Here is a 13,903-nt window from a genome sequence, read left to right as displayed (position 1 = left end):
GTTAACTTTTAAATTCCAGCAGTTCTTTTTGATATAAAGGTCTTTTTTTGTCTTTAGTTTTATCTTTTATTTCTTTATTATTTTTTAAAGATTTTACTCATTTATTCATGAGATACACAGAGAGTGGGAGAGACAGGCAGAGACACAGGCAGAGGGAGAAGCATGCTCCATGCAAGGAGCCCAACACGGGACTGGATCCTGGGACTCCAGGACCATGCCCCCGGCCGAAGGCAGGCGCTAAACCACTGAGCCACCCAGGGATCCCCTCTTTTATTTCTTTAAACATTTCATTTGTGTTTTTATATTTTGTATCTGACAGTATAGTATATTTTCATGGTGATTCGTTTCCCTGTGTACTGGTGGTTCTGTACTGTGTGATCATATCTAATTGGCCTTCTTCTGTGAGATTGCTCAGAGATTCAAATGGAGTTGCTGTCATCAGATAGGACTTGTATGTGTTTCTACTGGGAGCATGTGGGGGTCCTGGTCTAGAGCACTTTAATTTCTTTTGAGAATGTAAGTTTAATACAGAAGACTTAAGTTAGGTTCCCACCTTGCTCTCAGTTTAGTCCTCCTTTTCTAATGCTGACTTTGACATTTTCCCTCAAGGAAATACTGGTTTTGATCTTCCTCATTGCTCATCTTTCTGGTTATAGTTTTTTCACTTCTTCTCCCCCTCCTTCCACTGAACATGAGCTATTTGATGCTATGCCTTACTTTCTTGTGAGCTCAGCAATGTTTTGTAAAGATTGATTTTTGTTATTTATTCAGGATCTAGTTATATTTTAATGAATGTACTTTATAGAATATGTATTAGCCATATTACAGGAAGCAAAGATCTGTTTTATTCTTTTTTTTAAAAAATACTGTGCCTGGCAATGGTCACATGAGTCACATCTGAATATTTTTGTTATAGTTAAGACAAATAATGTACTAATTCCAGTTCAAGAGCAGTTTTTCCTCCTGTTTTTCATAGCCATCTTGTATTGACAGAGTGGGTGAGACACACCATCAGCCATTCATCTTCAGAAAGTCTATAAGAAGAAACATCCTAGAAAACAAGCCAGTTGTAGAGTATCATTTGTTCTTTATGCTCTCTTAGGGTGGAAAACATTGACTTCTCTTTACTCAGTCATTTTAGGAAAAAGGAAAACATACTGTTAAGCGACCAACTTCATCAGCACATGCTGTCCCATAGCTAGAAACAATAATGACTTCCATGGTCATAGCTTCTATGAGAGGTGAATATGGATGTTGTCCGGAAAGTCTGGGCTCTGTTCTTTACTCTGGGAAAAATGGGTGGAGGGTTTCATATGTCTCCTGAACTTTGATCTTCTCCCTCTTTAACTATTATAGGTCTGCCCTATGTTAAGTAAGCCACAGAGGGCTATCAAGAACTGGATTCTGATGTGGATTCAGTGCAAAATTGTGAGGAAGTTGCAGTCAGGAGATAAAGCTATATGACCTTTTCAGAGACTACTTTTCTCATAAGCATGGTCCCCCCCCCCCCCCCAGTTTGCTTGCTTTTTTTCAAACTTGTTTTGTTTAACACAAACTTGATCTTTCCTTCCCCTTTCTCTATAAATCTAATTTCTGGGCAAAGAGAAAAGGTAATTTGTTACATGCTTGTTGCAAGACTGGTTCAGGTTTTTCCTGGAACTAACACCATGAACAGACAGAAAGGTCCTGTGTTTTTAAGAAAGATAATAATTTTTTAAATGTATTCCAAGGGTACACTGTGACAGATTAAAATTGCCAGATAAATACAGATTGCCTCTATTTTTCTTTGCTAAATGTAGCAGCCCTCATCAGAAACCATGTTAGGGACTTTACAGAATTTTCCTTGACTATTTATCACAATTCTACAAAGCAGGACAAACAATGGCCAAACTGGAGTTTGAATACAGTTGTATCTTGTTCTTGAGTCTAAACTGCTCTGCTTATTCAGATCACTGACTGTAAAAGTTCAAATCATAAAGGCCAATGAGAATACATAGTGAAATTGATACTCACTTGTGCTGGGTTGACCTTTCCTTTTAGAAAGTAGGCAACTTGTCTCACCTAGGAATGAAGTCACTACCCAGAAATCAAAGGGGGACCTTAAGAGTGAGGGTTGGGGTGACTGGGTGATGGGCACTGAGGTGGGCACTTGACGGGATGAACACTGGGTGTTATTCTATATGTTGGCAAATTGAACACCAATAAAAAATAAATTTATTAAAAAAAGAGTGAATTGTCAAAAGGCTTAACTCTCTAGAAAAGAGGTAAGAGTGAGAAAGATATTACTTTCTTTGATCTTTTTATTTTTATTCTCTGTTGTTTGAGCTAAACTGGGTTCTAAAACATAATTTTCATAAATGGCAGAGTGGAAGCTAAAAATGTAAACAGAAAGCTATTCCCTTCCACCCCCACAGCAAGCAAACCCTTCAACACCTATTTATGTAATGATCTCTGATTTACTTTCAACAAAGGTTCTGTGATTTAATGGAATTACTTTTTTCTTTTTAAATACAAAAAAAGGAACTTTCTATTTTTCTTTAACTTTAAAAAATATCAAAAGCTTATCCCAAATAAAATCATAGATATGGTCATATGATCATTGAAAGACTTCAGACAAGCCGTAGTTCACATTTGTGAACCAATCTGTGAGCAGTAGACATTTCCAAGAGGGAAAATCCAGCCCATAGGTCTGAAATGGTCTCTTAGTGGCCTTTCTGTTGGGCCCAGTATAGTGATAATACTGACTGTAAAGATGAAGTGAGGTCATACCATCATGCTCATGACAAAGATATAAATGCAGATTAGAGCAGTGTTTCTAGGCTTTGGCTACTCATATCACCTATGAGTCTTTTGCAATATCAATTTTCTTTTGTTGTTTACTTATTCCCTTTCTTTACATCAACTTGCTTTTTAAAATAAATTTAGCTTTATCCTAAGCAATAATATCCATGATATTGAGTTTGATAAGGCAATTATATATTTGTATCTGATAAACATTAAATCATAAACATAACTTAAAATTTGAAATATTTCTTTGTGAGCTACTTAAAGTCACCCAGTATACCCATGTACCTGTGGTGGTATGTTTACAATGCTTTGGGAAATACTGAGCAAAGGTCAACAAACTTCGGCCAGTTGTCTGTTGGTGAAAATAAGGTTTTATTAGAACATCGGTCCATTCAGTTTTGTATTGTCTATGGCTGCTTCTGTGCTACAATGACAGAGTTGAGTAATTGCTACAGAGGCCGTATGTGTTGCAAAATGGAAAATACTTTGTATGTGTCCTTTATAGAAAAGTTTGCCAAGCCCTGGCTTGGCACTTTCTATGGACTGCTCTCTAGTTTCCATCTATGGTCTAAGTCCTCTTCTCCCTAGAAGTATCTTTCATGAGAAGAGACTGTTCCACCTTCTGTGAGGACCAGACTAGAAAAAATTCACTTCTGCGTAGGCTGAACCCGAAGTGTCTAATGAAGGTCTATTGATAGATCTCCACCAAATGTCAATTTACTGCAGGAACTAGCTGTCTCATTATCTCCCAGCCAGCTGGACTGAACATTCCTGCACTTTTCTTCTCTCCAGTCTTCAAAATGGCAGTGACATAAGATGAGATTTAAAGCTTGAAAACTGACTTTGAATAAGAATTCAACGTTGATGTGGTTGTCACTTTTAGCTCTGATATCTATATTCCTGGCAAGTGTGGGCAGCTTCTGTTTGAGGTAAAGTTGAAAATTGTTAAGCAGAAAGTAATTTTCATCAGGTAAAGTAGGAAGAACAACTGTGAAGTTGTGTCTCCTTATATTACACTGCTTGATATATTTTTTTAAGATTTTATTTATTTGAGAGAGAGAGAGCATGAGTAGAGTGGGGGAGCAGAGGGAGAGGGAGAAGCGGATGACTCTCCACTGAACAGGGAACCCCCCCAAAAAAGGTGCTTGATCTGAGGACTCCCAAGATTACGACCTGAGCCCAAAGCAGATCCTTAACTAACTGAGCCACCCAGGCCCCCCTACACTGTTTGGCAATTTTTTTTCTTAGATGTTTCTTATGGAAGGGACTAAAAATCCTTACATAAAAGCAAATGAGAATTGCTAATTTTGAGGACCACAGAGAAATGGCCATGTATATGTGTATTAGCTATTGTTTTCTCTGAAAGTGTTTTTTTATTGTTCTTTTTTAAAAGATTTTATTTATTTATTTATGAGAGACACACAGAGAGGCAGAGGCATAGGCAGAGAGAGAAGTGATGTGGGACTCGATTTCAGGACACTGGGATTACGACCTGAGCCAAAGGCAGATGCTCAACCACTGAGCCACCCAAGTGCCTTATTGTTCTTATTATTATAGTTCATCAGTGGATAATAGCAGTTAATGTATCTTCTTATAAAGCCTGACCACTGATTCCTTTAAGAGATAGAATCGGCCCTTCTGCCTGAAATATCTTCCACCTACTTCTCCATCGAGAAAACTCCTACTTACCCTTCCAGACCCAAATAAAATGTCCTCTATGAAAACTTACCCAGTCCTTCCCCAGTCTAAATATACCCACACACCCACACACCCTACCCCAAATAAATCACCATCTTTTCTTAAGAGTACACTTATCTTGATGAGCACTGAGAAATATATAGAATTGCTGAATCATTATATGGTACACCTGAAACATAATATAACACTGCTAATTATACTTGAATAAAAATAAAACTGTATATTCTCTATAACATCTCCTTTGTTCATAATTTCATTAGTCCACAAATACCTTCAAGAAATAAGCCTATATTAAAAACACTTAATTGTGATACATTCTTATCTTATCAATTGGAGTTATATTACACACTTTAATGCTATTATCCAATGATGAACTATAATAAGAAGAACAATAGGGCACTTGGGTGGCTCAGTGGTTGAGCATCTGCCTTTGGCTCAGGTTGTAATCCCATGTCCTGAGATCGAGTCCCACATCACTTCTCCCTCTGCCTATGTCTCTGCCTCTCTGTGTGTCTCTCATAAATAAATAAATAAAATCTTTAAAAAAGGGAAGAACAATAAAAAAAAAACACTTTCAGAGAAAACAATAGCTAATACACATATACATGGCCATTTCTCTGGAAGAAGAAATATGGCCTTTTCTGAGTCTGCTTAGTGGGTCTTTTGTGAATGAGCTGCTTGTTTCCAGGAAAAAGAGTTCCTGGAGTTCCTTGTCTTTGGGTAGAGAATATACATCCCCTAATTCTGATGTTTTGGCCTGGCTCACCAAACCACACAGTTTCTGTAATGTGATTCATGTTGGAGCAGTGAGGGTTCAGATTTGAGAACGGAGGTGAGACCTGGCCCCAGCCTAACTCTTGCTGAAAGACTCCCTTCCCTGGGTGACTGTGGGGTGATACTAAAAAAGCCTCCCTGATGCATCTGCACCTCACACCATGATACTATTTTGTTGACTTCACCGTGGTCTGGATCCTTACTGCCAATTCTTGATTGGCCCCTGTATTGAGGATGGAATCAACCAACAAGATGTTGATCTTGTCTTTCTGCATCAGTGAGTGTCCCACAGGGCCAGGATCCCATGTTTCCTATAGTTCAGCTTTTATCCTTCTCTTGAGAAATAGCATTAATCCTATGGGGGAAAAGCAGGTGTGGAAGCTTCTATTCCGGGGACTCTTTGCCCAAGAGCAGGGACATTCACAGGGCAATTTACTGCTATAGGCATGGAGCAGTTTGTGAGCAGCCTACTGAGAGCAGGGGCTTTGTTCACAGTGGCTCTGACACGATGTTGCAAACAGATGGGTAATGGGGAATAGGGTCAAAGGCAGAGCTATAGCTTTCACAGTCTAACTAGGGCACATCAAGTGATAATTGCTGGTGACTTAAATTTGGCAGAGACATGTGTTGGGATCTCATGAAGACTGTGGGAGTGTAGCCTATATATCAGGGGGGTGGTGTAGGATAGATATTCCAGCTTCTCTAGGATCAGTATTATCTGGAGGATGGCTGAAGTGACTAAGCCAGAAAGCCTCATGGCAGGCTGGGAATAGGAAGGAGGCTCAGGCATAGTCTACCAGGCTTCCCACTTGTTTCAAGACTCTGCATGCTCTTTACCTCTTTTGTGAATCCCCTTAGATTAACACAATTCATAGAATCATTGCATGTAGAATTGGAAGGTATCTTATAGTTCATCTCCTTCAACTCTGGTCCTGTTTCAAGATGAAAACTGAGGTCCAGAGTGGGCAAGTAAATGAAATTGTCCAAGAATGGTTAAAATGTTATACTCTCTCCTTTCTCTTCTCCTCCCTTCCTTCTCTCCTCCCTTTCTCCCCTCACCTCCTGCATTCCCTTCGGTCCTCTCCTCTCTCCCCTCCCTCCTTCCCTTCTTTCCTTCCTTCTGCAAATATATATTAAGCACTTACTATGTTCCAGATGGTCTTCTAGGCGATTGAGACACATTAGTGGATCAAACAGTGAAAAATCCGTGTCTTCATGGATCCTATTGAAGAGACAGACATATTAAACAATGTGCATAATAAATAAGTTATACAATTTGATAAGTACTATGGAAAAATCCAGGGCAGGATTTCTGGGGGTGGGAGAAGGGAAGAATGCAATTTTAAACAGAATGGCCAGGGCAGAATTTGTTGAGAAGGTGACATGTGAACAAAGGCTTGAAGGCACTGAGAATCTACTGTGTGGATCTCTGATAGGATATTCTCTCAAACCAACAGCAGATGGTTTGAATTGTGATGTAAGAGAAAGAAGAGTTATGGATGACTCCAGAGCTTTTGGCCTAAATGATGGGAAAGATAGACATGCCATTAATTGAGATGATTGTCTTAGAGCAGGCTTTAAGAGGGGAAATCAGGAGTTTAGGTTTGGACATGTTGAATTTGGTATGTCTGGTAGATGTCCAAGTGGAGTTATTAGGAGAGTGGCTAGATGTTGAAGTCTGGGATTTAGGAGAAAGCTCTGGACTGAAGATGTAAATTTGGAAGTAGTCTTGAATATATAGTATTTAAATCTATGAGACTAGAATGACTTGTCAGGATAGTATGTATAAATAGAGAAGAAGAGATGACCCTGGGGCACCTCAACATCAAGAGAATTATAGACAGTGTGTGTGAACAACACTTTCAAAGTATTTTGCTAGAAGGAAAGAAACAAAATGGCAGCTAGAGGGAAAGTGGGAACTTCTAGAGAGGATTTTTCTAAGATGGGAGAAATAATGTTTGTAACCTGATAGAGATGGTTTGATAGAGGGTGGCAGTTTGATGATATAGGAGAGAGAGGGAGAGTTGCTCTAACAATATCCTTCAGTAGTCCAGAAGGGATGGATACAAAGATGCAAGTGTGAAGAGGAGTGACTTTTTTTTTTTTGGATAGGAGTGTGGTTACTTGGTACATTAGCAGGTGAGAGGATGGAAATGAGGCATTGGAGATGGTAGATAGAAGGAGTGGCAGAGTTTGCCAGATTTCTACTCTATTGTTTCAGATTTCTCCACTAAGAAGAAGGTGAGAATTAGCTGGAGTAAGAATGTGGGAGGATCCTTGGAATTTTGAGAAGAGAAGGTGAGAAAAACCCCTTTTAATAAGGAAAATGAATGGGCTAGGAAAAGATAATACTTTCCCTCCCTCCCTCCTTCTCTTCCATCCTTCTTTCCTTTCCTCTTTACTTTAATCTAACTTTCTCTTGCATATCTGTAACACACCAAGCACTGGGTATCTGAAAGTGGAGAGACAAACATTTTTCTTTGGGCAGTCATTCCTGTTCCATGTTGGTATCATGAATGAATTATCCAGGCATCAGGCCCATCACACAATCTTCGGAACTGTTCCTGGCAGGTGATGATGGATGGCTGGAAATGGGCAGTCAGAATGCTGGCTGAGAGCTTCTGCAGGAAAGGACAAATCTAAAATCCAACAGTGAAACTGAGTTTGCTTCACTCCCACACATAGGCTCTCAGATTTTATTATTTCAGGAGGCTGCTCTCATAAGTCAGTTGACTAGAAATTTGATTGGGGTTGTTTCTTAGAACTAGATTAAAAACATTTTGTTATAATGTAGTGTTTTCAGAATATATCCAGCCAAGGAAGTTCATCATTTCAATCAGCTAAGAAATATTGGTCAATATTTCTTTTTCAAGGATCAACAGGACTCCAAATATCTGATAGGTGCTTGGAGCATATAATATGGATTGGCTTTATTCATAGGGACCTAAGACAGAGCAATATAGAATTACAGATTGGTTTAATTACAAGTGGGAAATTGAAACCTTCATAGGAAATGCAATGGTAGGTATTCCATTCTAAATAGCTTTTTTTCCTTTCTCAAAATTCTGAGGGTTATTTAAAAAAAATATATGAGCTTTGCTGGTTTTTAGTCTCCTAGCACATCACTTTGATTCGTATTTTCATTATTTTGGCCTCTCCCTTGTCCCTTCCCTTACTATGTTAACCTATTTCCAATGATTAAGGGGCCTTAAGTTGATCAAGATACTTACAGTTGACTGAAGCTAGATACTTAGTTCTAATAAGAAATGCATTGTAGAGATTCCACTAGTAAGTGCCTATATTTTGGGGGGGGGGGAGCGCCATTTTTTAAATGAACTAAAGTCCTATCTATAATAGAGATGATGCCATAGTGTCATCATTCCATTTGCCAACAAATCATGAAGTGCCTTGTGGTTGTATTCACTGTTCAATCTGTACTGTATTCAAGTATGAATTCCTCCACATGATTCCATCCAACACTCTATTCAACGTGGGTCCTCTCTTGCTTTGATGATGGTCACTTGTGGAACTCCCTGGGACAGTCCCCTTGAAGGGACAAGTATCTTTCACTATGGGTCCATCAAAAGGGTGACGTGGAATAAATAGCATATCCCTTATTTCCCCCTCTCCCTGCTGATGGCACCATCCCCAACCTGCATCACTCAAGGCTGTGTGGGGATGCTATACTTTACCAAAGAGTTGAGAGAGGACATGTTAAACTATAGGCTAAATTTGACTTTTTGCAATTCCCAGTTCCCCACTGCCCAGATGATTTTTCCTAAAATACTTTATTACAAATCCTCATCTCAGAATCTTCTTCTTGGAAAACCTTAGGAAAAGCCTACCTAAGACATACACTATCTCATCTTAAGATATACTTGTGGTTTGTCAAAAGAAGCCTTTAAGAAAATTTCACACTCCACCCTAGAAATAGTGGTCATATTTTCTTCAAATGCCAAGAAAACTTATACATACAGATGTTAACAGAAATATACTTGGCAAAATGATTGGGATGCTAGTTTTATTTTGGTTTCTGTGTTTTTCCTTCTCTCCCATTTCCATTTCAAGGAAGTAACCAGGCTATTTATAATTCTTTGTATCTGGGGGTTTTGCAGGGCAGAAAGCTGAAGTTTCTGGTGACCTATATGATGACCCATATTCCTATCTCTGTGAAAGCCCAAACTTTTTGAAGTTATGATGTTTGATGTCTCAGAGAAGGAAGAAAGAAGAGAGAGAATTTCCATGAGGCTCTGAAAGGATTGTCTTAACTGGGAATGGGATGGAGGTCAACAGGACCCCAAAATATAAGACCAAGGAGTATTCTTGGGAAGGCCTTGAAGGGAGATGGTTTCATGGTGGACGTAGAGCTGGCTCCATGCCTAGGCCAACCTAGATCTCACCTACAAGCGTGGGGTTTCCCACAAGTTGGATGGAAAGTTACAAAACTGAAATTAAAAATAAGGGGGAAAATGGATCAGCTGTGACAGGGAGTGGCAAGCATCTGAAAGGAGACAATTAGGATTAGGAATAAGAGGATGCTATGCCAGAGCACCTTTTTGAATGGTCTAATTCTCCTGTTGGATTCATAATAGTTGTTCAATGAATGTTTATTTGTATAAATAAATGGTGTCACTTAAATTCCATCTCACCCAATCTTCAGGAATGGTTGTTCCCAGTTCATTAAGAGAGGGCACTAAGACAACTAAAAACACATTATCTTATAGGAAGCCTTATAAAGATGCTGGTGGCAGTGGTGAGACCAACCCTAACCCCAATTGGCAGAAATGGCATAGATAATACCAGTTCCCTCATCAAGGTCAGAGTCCTTGGAGAAGGAGACCAAAGCATCAACAGCTGCTATGTAAAGTCACTGTGCAGGGGGTTGGATATAACATCATTGGCAACAGCAGTTCTAATAATAATAGTTATTATTATAACAAGGATAATAATTAGAACATTAGCTAAACTTGCTAGAAAACCAGGTTTGTGCTATGTGCTTTACAAAAAGGAGCTCTGTGATATTGAGAACCATTGAGCAAAGTAGGGGTTATTATCCTCATATTTTTAGATATTGAAACTGTGGTTAAGAAAGATTAATGTACCTTTCCCTAAATTAGGCCTGAAATTTTAATCAGCTGTCTAGTTCACCTCTCAATGCATTCAGATACATAAGACATTATATTGATTTCAGTTTCTTGACAGATCTGTCCTGACACTGCCTTACTTGTTCTAAGATGAACTGATTGCTTTCTATCTTGAGTACTAGTTGGTATTCTGGGATGACCCTTCCCCATCATATTAGAGAGTCTGGTGTTGCTTCCCCTGTTTCCTGAACCCAAATATTTTTCTTTTTGGTCTACTCTTTTTTTTTTTATTTCACACATTCACCAATAAATGTCTGAGAAAGGTAAGCCATTTAGCTTTAGAGGTACATGTTTAGGTAGTAGAGCTATACAGTAAAATAAGGAAGTTTAGGGTAATGATTACCTTAGGGGGCAAGCAGTGGGTAGAGATTAGAAGGGAGTCCAATGCAAGCTTCTAAAGATGGCAATGTTTTTAAATTTTTTTTTCCAATTTGCTGATTACATGGATATTCCCTATTTAATAAATTATTGTTATACATTTTTGTGCACTGAGTATGGATAATACATTTGACTATAAAAAGCATAAAAATGACTTAAATCAATAATAAATATGCAGTACACCCTTAGTAAATATTAGGTATTATTATTGTTAAAACTGATTTTCAAACAGTGGCAATTTCCTTACTTGGGACATTTGGCAATGTCTAGAGACATTTTGGCTGTTTCAATGGGGGAAAGGGGAACAGTGCTACTGGTATCCATTGGTTTGCGGTCAGGAGTCCTGTTAAAAACACGGTATAGTATATGGGATAGTTCCCTATAACAAAGAATTATCTGGCCCTAAATATCAATAAATAGTTCCGAGGTTAAGAAACTCTGTTGTAAAGGCTCTGATATGGTATGTAATACCCAGAAGACCTCAATAAATGGGCATTCCCCACCCACCATCACAAACTATATTCTTTATTTAGGTCTGTTATGGCTTTCCTATCAATCAGTCACTGCTTCAATATGATAACAATGCATGCCTTCTGATTCCTTTAAGATTAAATATTAAATAAACTGTAAATAGATGAAATTAATAATGGCCAGGATTTTCTTTTAAATCACTTGGCTAGGGTAACGTTCTGTTTGCTAGCAATGAACTCAACTCTCCAGAGATTCACCAGATATACTGGGCATAGTCTATATCTGTCTTATCTTCTGATTGACAAGAGTCATCTATTGTCTTCTTGAATTTCCTCTAAATTCAGTCTGTGTCACAGAAGGTCTGGCCCCTCAGGCAGCAGTAGCAGTGTCCCCGTGGCTGTCGTTTGCATCATCTTTGCTGAAGCTCCAGAGACTCGAACCAATGGATACAACTCAGAGACCATTGGCATGCTGAGCATTTCTTCCTGTGGACATATCTAAATGTCTACTGGAACACAGGGGCTGATTTTTTTCCACAGCCACAGTGATCAGCTTACTTCTCACTTAGAGAAGATTACAGATAGTCTAAAATTAGTGTGTCAGTTTTTCCTGATTGAGGAAACAACCTCAAAAAGAAAGAAATTGAATTGATACTTATCCGTGGCATATTGATTTGATGGAACAAGTGGGAGGCAATGATTAATTTCACTGTTTATAAAGCCTCATGTGAATTCATAATATAATAAGTAGAATAGTACATTTGAACCCTGATAAATCAAATAATGTTCTTTTATTTCATGCCTTCTCTAAACTGCTCTGCCTTGAAAAAAAAAAACCCAATAGTGTTTTATAAACTTTAGAATTCCAGAAGCTGCACTAGGTGTGATCTAACAACTTGCCATGGATTTGGAACTCTGATATCACACTTTATGATTGTATTTTTTCTTTGTGTGCTTCAGGCAACGACTTTCTCCTGGAGACTCTTCCTTGATCAGCAGTCATCCTGTCAGAAGCTATCCCTCGAAACAAATTTTAATGTCTATTAACTAGGGGTTCTGATTATTTTGGTGTGGCTCTTTTGTGCTAGGATAGATGACATTTCTCTCTCTGTAGTATTAGTATTTTAGCACCATTCAAAACATTTTTTTCATGGTGCAGGTAAAATAGAAAACGTCTTGCTTGGTTGGATCCCAGCTCTGTCACTTATTGACTACATGGGAAAGTTCATTTAACCTCTCTGTGCCTAAATTTCCTTGCCCATAAAAGGAACAGGTACTGATTGTGCTCTGAACACCTATGAAAACAGGGAGGGCAGGTGTCATGGGATTTTAGATGAGCAATTTCACCCAGAAAGGGATACAGGAGAGAAAGGCAATTATTAACATCACTAAATAGCCAGAAACTAAAAACTATGTACTGAGGAAAATTCAAAGACTTAAAATTTAATTTGGCTGACTATTGAAGGAAGATAAGGGGTATCAAAAGAACATTTTGAGTGTCTGTATGCCCAACGTATGCTAGGTACATTTACACAGTTTGCTTTGTTTAAATCCCTAAAATAGTTCTATAAGGTGAATATTAGTTTATTACTTTTTCAGTGGATCCATAGACTTGCCCTACTTGTAACATGGCCTGGGCTCCAAAGATGAGCTGGACACATCACTCCTTGGTCTTGGGAATCAGGGAGCAGAGGGTGATGTTTGGTGGAGGGGGAGCTAGAAAGAATACAGTTCATAAGAGAATTGGGGACAGTGTACCTCATCTCCATGGCTGCCTGAAGTGCTAGTAATTCTGTAACTCCAAGTCCAGTGTATCTTGGCTAATCCTTATCCCGTGTACACTTGTTCAAAGATGAAATCATGTGGGGGGTTCTTCTGAGGTCCCAGTTAGCATCATAATATCACAAACACACCACACACACACACACACACACACACACACACACACACAGTCCCCAGCAAGCAACTCCTGAGTACTGACTGAGAGCCAGACACTGCATATAGATAAGGGAAGCCACCAGCGCCACATGGGCATAAGAAATAAAATTTCCTTACCCCTGGATTTCTCCCAGAGTTTCCATCTCCATATTTGCTCACTTTTCCATAGCCGGCTCCTAAAGTCCAGGCTTTGCCTGGCCAGCGAGAATAATCAATGGTGAGCTTCCTAATCCCGTGGAGCTATATAAAGGACCAAAATAATGAGTTATTAGTGTCTGATCAGCTCTTCGTCCCCTACTGTTTATTGTCTACTTTGCTTCTTATCCTTTATACCAGGGCAACTTAGCTAAATAATTAAACTAAACAAAACAACTGTGTGTGGCTGTGGAGCTTCTCTCCACTTCTGCCTCTTACCATTTGCCTGTTCCTGATCTTCTTTAGTTTCTGATCTTTATCCTCTGATCACTTGATTCCATAACTATGAACTTGACCTCACCCCTGATTTATGTAAACCTTGCCTTTTACCTTCCAAATTTTATGTAATAACCCTGGTGTTTACCATGATGCCTGAAGGTCTCTTAGCAGCAGCTGGGCCACTTGTTGTCCCTTGCAACAGCAAGGAGGGCATTTTGGCATCCTTCCAAAGTACATTTTTCAACACCTGCACTAGTGGAATTTGGCCACTAAATAGAGTAGCCAGTATGTGAGTCCATG

General features: G+C 39.0%; 1 long non-coding RNA gene across 2 annotated transcripts; it reads right to left on the bottom strand.

The window, feature by feature from the left end:
* Window positions 1-266: 266 nt before the first annotated feature.
* On the bottom strand, window positions 267-13,727 carry LOC121478952. Of its 2 annotated transcripts, none has more exons than XR_005984625.1 (4): window positions 13,604-13,727; window positions 13,307-13,429; window positions 6,405-6,481; window positions 267-1,051 (listed from the first exon to the last, which is right to left on the bottom strand). It is a non-coding gene; the product is annotated as an uncharacterized LOC121478952 (long non-coding RNA). The 2 variants fall into 2 exon arrangements; XR_005984626.1 differs by lacking the exon at window positions 13,604-13,727 and adding an exon at window positions 12,843-12,967 and having other exon boundaries at window positions 13,307-13,476.
* Window positions 13,728-13,903: the final 176 nt, after the last annotated feature.

The sequence above is a fragment of the Vulpes lagopus genome, chromosome 19, assembly GCF_018345385.1.
Source record: "Vulpes lagopus strain Blue_001 chromosome 19, ASM1834538v1, whole genome shotgun sequence".
NCBI classification, from domain to species: Eukaryota; Metazoa; Chordata; class Mammalia; order Carnivora; family Canidae; genus Vulpes; species Vulpes lagopus.
Note: the sequence above shows the minus strand (reverse complement) of the source record. Positions and strands in the feature narration are given on the sequence as shown.